Genomic DNA, 8,660 nt, shown 5'->3' with positions numbered 1-8,660 from the left:
AAGGCCAAATTTTATAAATAAATATTAATATTAAAACTTTCAAAATATATATATATTTTTTCTGAAATCTGAATTCAAATACAATACATATATATATAAAAAGAAAAAACAGAATAAGAAATAATAAAGTCATTGATTTTATACACGAACTACTAACAAATCTCTTTCTAATTTTTAATTTTCAGTAAAGATTTTTGCTTTGAAGAGTTTGTTCCTCTCTATTTTAGAATTTTCTTTTTTTCTTCTCTCTTTTCTCTTTTTCTCTCTTTTTTATATCAAATAACAACAATAAAAATAAAAACTAAAAGTGTTCTTGTAAAGAATATACCATTTACGTGGTTCGTCCGTCACACGAGCGTGTGACTACATTTCTTTTTACATCATTCAAAATCATATATACATCTTCTTCCATCTCTCTCAGCAGATATGGATCATTCAAATTTTTTACATCATTCAAATCACAGCAGCTTCTTCCTACCTCCCTCTCTCAGCGGATCCGACTCAGATGCGAAAATGGCTCACGGTTCTGTTTTCGTGCAGCTTTAGCCGCCTTTTCCGGCACCCCAAACACATTCCACAACTTTACCCTTTCATCCCCTGCCGCCGACGCCACCGTGCACCCATCTGGACTCTGCGCCATGCACAGCACCCTCGATTTATGACCAGTTAACTCAGCAACTTTCATCATTGATGGATATTTCCAGAGAGTTAGCTGGTTGTGAAAGAAACCATGTGAGCTTAGCAATTCCCTCTCCTTCTTGTTCCACAGCAATGAACTTACCTGGGATCCTGTATCCACCGTGTTCAAGCAAGCTGCCGTTTGGGTGTTCCAAAACCTTATGCTCCTGTCTCCTTCGCCACCGCCGGAGGCCAGAAGGTTCCCTTGGAAAGGACACCATGCCAGAGCCTTCACTGCAGATGTATGCTCTTCTAATCTGTGTAGCCACTGTTGTCTTTCTGAACTGGATGACGCTAAGGATCTGTCCCAAATGTGAACAAGATTGTCGTTGCCTCCGCTCGCTAGTTTCTGGCCTGACCCTGACCATTTCAGCCCACAGACCTCATGTCTGTGTCCTCTGTAGGTTTCCACAATGTGGGATCTTACTCTAACATCGTTGTTTATGATTTGACCATCCATTCCTCCGGTTGTCAGAATGTGATTGTTCCATGCTAATGACCCCACCCGGCATCCATGACTGTGTCCGCCTCCCAAAGTTCTCAACTGCAATAAACACAATCATCACAACACATTTCTTCTCAACTCTCTCGCAATTAAAATTGTATAATTCTATTCGATTCAGCTACCACTTTTAGTACAGCCCAATGAAGGCAAAGATTTAGCAGACATAACCTAAGCTAAAATCTACCAGTGGGTTATTTTCCATGTATATTACAGTTAAATTATAGCTGCTACTCTTAAACAAATCTTGTGAAGTGTTGGGTTTTATCTATGGTTAATGCTTTTGGCCGAACTCGACAGCAAAACCCAACCAATAAGGGAAACAAAACACCCTCGGTAGTTTTAATTTCAATATTATTTTGGGGAAAGAGAACAACATACCTGTCGATTGGACCCAGAATCCCACAGCTGGACATGGGAATTATTCAAGCCGATGGCGATATTTCGACCGTCCGGAGCCCAGCTGAGGCTTGTAACAGGTCCATCTTCGTCGTCAATGGTGACTAGTTCCGATGCAGAACCGGTGGACGCATCCCACAGATACACCGTGCTCCCCAAGGCAATAGCAAGAACATTAGCACTTCCCCAATCCAGTATATTCAGGTAGAAATCATCAACGATGTCAGGAGCATCTAATGTCTTCTCCGATGTCTGTATAATGTGTGTATATATATATATATGTAAATCAAATTGCCACTAATGGAAAGAAAATAAGCTGTATATAAAAGAACGATGAAAGCACCTGTGGAATATGCCTAAGAGGCTTTGTAGATCTGGGAGGTTGAAGAGAAGAAACTAAATGTTCATTGGGAATCCATTTGGAAGTTTCTGTTGGTTTGTTTTTGAAAGCCAGGATTCGAGTACGGTTTATGTTCAAGACCTCCGCCAACTGCTTCTGGTAGGCATTCGATGGCGAGCTCGTCTCCACTGCTCCTTCTCTGACCGGATTCTCCTTACCTTTCCTCCGTCAGCATGTATCTGGCGTAGTCCATGTCCACGGCTGATCTGTTCGGTATGAATCTATCCAACTGCCAGAACCGGGAACAAATTCAAGATATTAAAATACAAGAAACAGTGATATTGAATCAAATGCTACAAATCAAAACCCTAAATTACCAAAAAAAAAAATTGATCTCTTCAAATGCAAAATCCTAAATCATCGAAGAAGATTAAAAAGTGCAAATTCACATAAAGAAGGGAGTTGAACATACATTATCTTTAGAATTCCTTCTATGGAAAAACTGATGAAGCGGCCATCTAGACTGCGCATTCAAATCAGAATAAGCTTTTTCTGATCCTACATCCATGGCGTTAGAAACAAAAACAGAATAATAGAATTTTAAACAGAAACAAACCTGTCTTATACCTGCAGATTGAGAAACAGATAGATGAAGTAAAAGAAATCGGGAATAAGTATTTCGCAGAACACAAAAGTATATGTATATATCAGAAATATAATTTTGCAGAGCACAAGAAGAAGATGTATAGAGCAGAGAGATTTTTAGCAGAAGAAGCAGACGGATAGAGCAGAGAGATTTGGACGACGCTGGAGAGTTGATTTCAGCGGTTTATATAATGATCTATACACGTGTCCAACGGTCAATTTTCTATTTAGGAAGCTGCTATACTGATTTGACGAAAGTACCCCTAACTTTCCGGGGAGGCAACTGTAGGCTGATTTGTGATTCCCAAATCTTGAGATCACTATTTAGGAAAAGAAAATATTTATTACTTGTAGAAAAGTAAAACTACTTTAAATTATGTTATTAATTCCGGTAATTGTTTTTTAATTATAAACTCGATTATAATTACACCAAAATTTTAAAAGATTAATAGTGCAACTTTCCACAAAAATACTTAAAATAATTAATATAAAAAACCTATTGTGCAATTTACCATAGAAATACCTGGAATAATTAATCTCATAAAATAGGAGTTTTAAGGTTTCATGTGAAGAATTAAATATTTATGTCAATCACCTACAGTTACTGACACAATTGAAAACACTATTTTATGACTAATTATAAAATATTTAGAAGTACAAATGAATTAATAAATTATTTTAAATATTTATTAAAAATAATAGTTAGAATATAAATAATATTTATAGATATTATGAAATCATCAATGTTCTTGAAACATTTAATAATTTTTTTAAAATGATAGAATTGTATATATTGAATTCGATGTTTACATTTAAATCAAAACTCAAATTATAATATCCTAAAAGAACCTGAAAATGTCATTGTACAAAATAGTCACTTGAGTCTTTGTTCAACTATATATTGTAAATAGTTCATCGAGACAGCTTATGCATATATTTTTTTTAAATATATACTTAACATAATTATAATAAAATATATTTATTTTAATTTTATTCTTAAATTTTTTAATTATACTGTACAAAAAAATTAATAAAATCAGTAAAATTAAAAAAAATGAACTCTCAGGATTTCAGCAGAAAAGAAGAAAAAAAAAGTGAGACAATGAAACGTTAAGATCACATCATGTAGAAAAATTTGGACCGTGGAGATTTGTTCCCATTCGAGCACTAGTGAATTTACCAAAATGCCCTATATTGAACAGGTAGGATTCATTCTCACCTAAAAGGCCTTACAAAATATTCAAATTACCCTCAATGAAACCCTAGATCAGACGATTGTAGTTTGATCCATAGATCCAACAATCCAAATTCAACCTCAACCTTGTATAAACACTTACTGTTGTTAAAAATAAACCCTATGAGAGAAAAAGTCAATCGATAGATAAAAAAAGAGAGAAAGGGAGTTGGGAAGGAATCTAGTCACAAGGGGAAGAGAGAGAGCGCATAAGCAAGTATCATGCTCCGATACTCAATATGAGACGCAATTCTTTCTCATGTCATTTCATGCAGTGTGCCCATAAAATATATATTTGCGTAGATAAAAAAATATAATACAACTTACCATCTCATGTTATATGTACATTAACTGTATATATAAAACATGATGTCAGAATTTAGAGTCTAACAGAACAAAATAAAACTTTTCTAATATGCACAAAATATACAAAAATAAGAACCATTTTTACATGTTCTATTCGTCTGCCAGTGGTGCTGGCTCTTCATCCTCATCTGAAAAATATTAGAGTGAAATTTAATTAGTTTCACCAACTCAATAAGTATTCTCGTTCTTTCAATCCATATAAAATTTCATGTGAAACATACGGTAAGAAACAATAGCAATAAAAATATTTCAGTGCAAAATTCATGTTCTTATTTTCACTATTTCACATGTTCCTGATCAATCTGATGAATTCTCTCAAATATCACATACAAATCTCAAATGTATATCTCCATACTCTCGAAAGAACATAGATACACTCGAATATCATTTGTCATCTCGAAATATAATCACACACACACAAAAAATTATAGATACACTCGAATGATCATTTCTATAGTTTCATCGCGCGATACCATTTATGTCATCATTGAGGAAAAGCGAAATGGATCCCCCCATCGCATTGATAGCACACACACACAAATCATACAATGGTCACAATAGGTATGTTTGCTAGGTGACCCATACTCACTCGAATGTCTATCCACATCTGGATTAAATTTCAGACTCTATACATGTGCAAGTTTATCATACCCGCTGAATTTCAGCCACACACACACACTCCCCTCCTCGAATCAAACTAAACGAGAAGGCATTTAGGGTCCTTACCCTATTCACTGTTACCCTATCATTCCAAAATTCTTAATTTATTTAAATAATCATTTCTTAACCTCAATTATTTCTTTTTCTGTCTATTTTTACATTTTTATTTTATTATTTTTTCTTTTCAATTTTATATTTCATCAGTTCAAATAACTCGGTTCAAATAACTCTCAGTCCATTAGGTCTGTTTTCTAGTTTCATCTCCTCATAGGGTTCCAATTGTTTAGGTTTACTAATCATAATTTGGGTTCTGTTTTTCCATTGAAATTAGGACAATGTCTGTTCAATTTCAAAATTCATGATTTTTATAAAATAAATACACATTTCGAAATTTAACCCAATTGAGATATAAAAATACTTACTTTCCTACGCGTCTTCCCAAATCCGCCTGAATGTCTAAATTTTTCTGTACATACGATATAATTAATTAAAATACTCTGAAATACTAAAAATTAATTTAATCAAATTACGAATTCCAAAAATCGCCAAATGGAATACCCAAAATTATCGGAATCCACATTCGAAAAACCTTTCAACTCTCTGTTTGGTGAATCAAATTTATGTTTTTTGAGAAAAAAATTTTAGTTTTTCGGACGGCAAACTGAATTTTTGTTTTTTGAGAAAGACTTTTTAGCTTTTCGGATAGCAAATCGAAAACCCAAAAGGCAATTATGGACTCCATTCCTACGGAAGACCCTTCGACTTTCACGGTGGGTGGGTTTTTCTCATTCACGAGGAAACCTCCTTGGTTCCCGCGTAGGTGGGTGGTCTGGCCGAGCTCGCGCGGCCAACCTGACACCAACTTCGCCCCACTGATGCTCAACCACCCCTAAAACTTGAATAAAAACCGTTTTACCTTTCGACGTGGGCGATTTAGCCTCGGCTTGGCTCCCAGTCATCTCCTCTTGGTCACCCCGCAGCTCCCTTCCGTGCTTGCGATTGGAATGATAATTTTTACGCCTAAAAATCAGTTAGTGCAAAATGGAAATAGATTGATAGAAAAATAATGAAAAAAAGACGAAAATGACGAATCTTTACCTCGTTTGCCTCGGTCTCCGCCATCACACGGTGTCTCGGCCCATTCCCTTTTTCTCCTTCTTCCTTTCGGTTCGACTTCCACCCTGTCCCATCTCCACCCCTCTCTTTTTTTCTTCCTCCCTCACGGTGGCTGCTCCTTGGCTCCCCTTCTCTTTCCCGCTCGGCCACTCCTCTCTTTTCTTCTCCTTTCTCCTTTTTCTCTCTTTGTCCTTTCTCTTTTCGGCCTCCCTCTTCTTTTCCTCTACTTCTTTCTTCCTTTTAGCTTCCCTGCGCGAACCTCTCTTCTTCTTTCCCTCCCTGATCGTCCTTTTCTCTTCTCCCTCTCTCTTTTTCGACTACTCTTCAAAATGAAGAGAAAACCCTAATTTCTTGCCTTTTTATACTCGTTCCCTCAACCGTTGGATCTTCATGAATCAATCTAGACCGTCCATTTTTTTTAAATCTCCTCCATCTGATCTCCTCAAGTGGTTCGATCTGGGCCATCCATTCTCTTGATTTTCTTTGCCCCCTTTCTCTTCTCCTTATTTATATTTTTACCCTCCTTTTTCTTATCCACTTTCATTTAGGTTCCTGAGATTAATTAAAAGTCTCAATTTTTTTTTTAAAAAAATTCATTTACATCCAAACTCCAATTTTATTATTATTATTATTATTATTATTCTCTTAAGTGGACATTATAGCGAGAGTGGGTGGGAGATTTGAGGGAGCAAATGTGAGGGAAGGCAGTTCAAATCTTCGATTATATATCCCTAAGATTTGTCAAAAGGAGGTGTAAGAAACCACTTGAGAGTTTAGTGTTTAAAAAAACACTCAATTTGATGAAACATGGCACTAAGATAAACAAGTCGTAAGCAATACAACTAGACATCCTAAAATGAGTAGTTGCAAAAGATGAAGTTAGACTCTTAAAAAACAAGCATTTCAAAAATAATAAAAATACTCAAGTGATTGAGTTGAGAAGATGACGTAGGTGTAAATGAGTGATCGAACCTCTATAAAACCGGGTTTGTAATCTTTCTTTCCTTGCCTAATTTATCACTTGATTTACAAAATTGTTAATTAATATTTGTTTGTGATGAACTTGTTCCTTCTCTTGATTTATTATTTTAGCATTTAAAATTTGTTGAAATACATTAATACTGATCCATCTTATCACAAATTTTAAATGCATTTTAAGTTGAGAGTTTGAGCATCATTCAATTTGTTTCCTCTATCATTTATCACCTTTGAGTTACTTTAATTTTCTACATATTGTAGCAGTTCTTATTTTAAGTTGAAATTAGATAAATTATTTAAAAACCCTTTTAGGTTTAAATGATATCCTACCCATCCACTATATATAATTAATAAACTTTTAATTTTATTCTTAATTGTACTAAAGGTAATCAAATTTTAGCTAATAAATATTTAATGTTATATATTTTTATAATATTATTTTTCTGTATATAATAAATAATTGTTAATTTTATTATAATTTTACTCAAATTAATCAAATTTTGATAAGTAAATTTTTAGTATTGTATTGTTATAATACTATTCTACGTTATTATATTTGAATATTATTTTAAATTATATTTTGTTTTTGTTATTACATAAAAATTTTAATTTAAGTTTTAGTTATTTATTTAAATAATTTATATGATTTCTTAGGACTCAAAAAATGGATAAATGTGCATGTAGAAGTTTTTACCTGGGAGAGGATGTCAGATAAAAGACTTTTTAGTATCAGGCAGGTATAAATTTATATATATTTTTTTAATGGGTGCATGTATAATAATAACTATATATATGTATCTATATGTGCTTTTGTGTGTGTGTGTACATATAACAACATTTCATTTTCATCTTTTCTTTCTCCCACTTTTCACGTTGTCGAGCAGCTGCATATAACTGTACAGTTGCAGTCGTAGCCGCACGACCGCACATCTTCATCCTTTCTTTCTTCTTCATCTTCTCTCTTATTTCTCTTCTCTCTCCCTCCATGCCCACCATAATTACCTAACATGTATATATAACGTATATGTTATTCCTTAAAAAAAAAAACATACAATATATATTCTACACATTACATTAATAATATAAATATATATTTTTTCATATTAGTATATAAATTATTTTGATCTACTTTTGATATGGATACGGGTGGAACTAGATTTTTGGCCAAGGCTAGACCAGACCAAATAGAGACAGGTCCAATCTTTGGTTCGAACTCTTTTCAACTTTCTCGATTTTTTTAATTTTTAATTTCAGTCTAATTTAATTTTTTATTCGTGAACAATTTTGTTTGTGCCCACATCAAATTTCATATGAAACGTATTTTTTTTTCTTTTATTTTTTTATAAAATTATTCGTTATTTTATTTAAAAGCAAAATAATAATTAAGATATGAGAAAAATGGTAAATTAATATATTTAGTACTTAACAATGATCGTGTCGTGTAGACCAAATCTTGTTGTTTCCTTCTTTCCATAACATTGAGCTAAGTTTATTCACATCATTGATTTAGTTTGCTTTTTTTTTTTGTACTTTATTATTATATTTATTTTCATAATGTTTTATTTATTATATGTTTTTAGGAACGGAGAGTTGTAATATACGGATACCTTATTTTTATTTTCTATATATTTTACCTTTTTTGCATCTTTATTTAATCAACACTTTAAATCTTGCTTTTAAAATTTCATGCACATTATTCTTTTGCACTCTTTGACCACTGTAACAAATAAACTAATTGTTAA

At 33.3% G+C, this 8,660-nt stretch overlaps 1 pseudogene across 1 annotated transcript; it reads right to left on the bottom strand.

Annotated features, from left to right (window-relative positions):
- Positions 1–295: 295 nt before the first annotated feature.
- On the bottom strand, positions 296–2,208 carry LOC110816350 (cell division cycle 20.2, cofactor of APC complex pseudogene; annotated as a pseudogene). The gene is made up of 3 exons (XR_015819197.1): positions 1,923–2,208; positions 1,562–1,831; positions 296–1,222 (listed from the first exon to the last, which is right to left on the bottom strand). The product of XR_015819197.1 is annotated as a cell division cycle 20.2, cofactor of APC complex pseudogene (transcript).
- Positions 2,209–8,660: the final 6,452 nt, after the last annotated feature.

This window comes from Carica papaya, chromosome 1 (genome assembly GCF_054855325.1).
Source record: "Carica papaya isolate Zhongbai chromosome 1, ASM5485532v1, whole genome shotgun sequence".
NCBI lineage: Eukaryota > Viridiplantae > Streptophyta > Magnoliopsida > Brassicales > Caricaceae > Carica > Carica papaya.
This window is presented reverse-complemented; position numbering and strand designations above follow the sequence as displayed.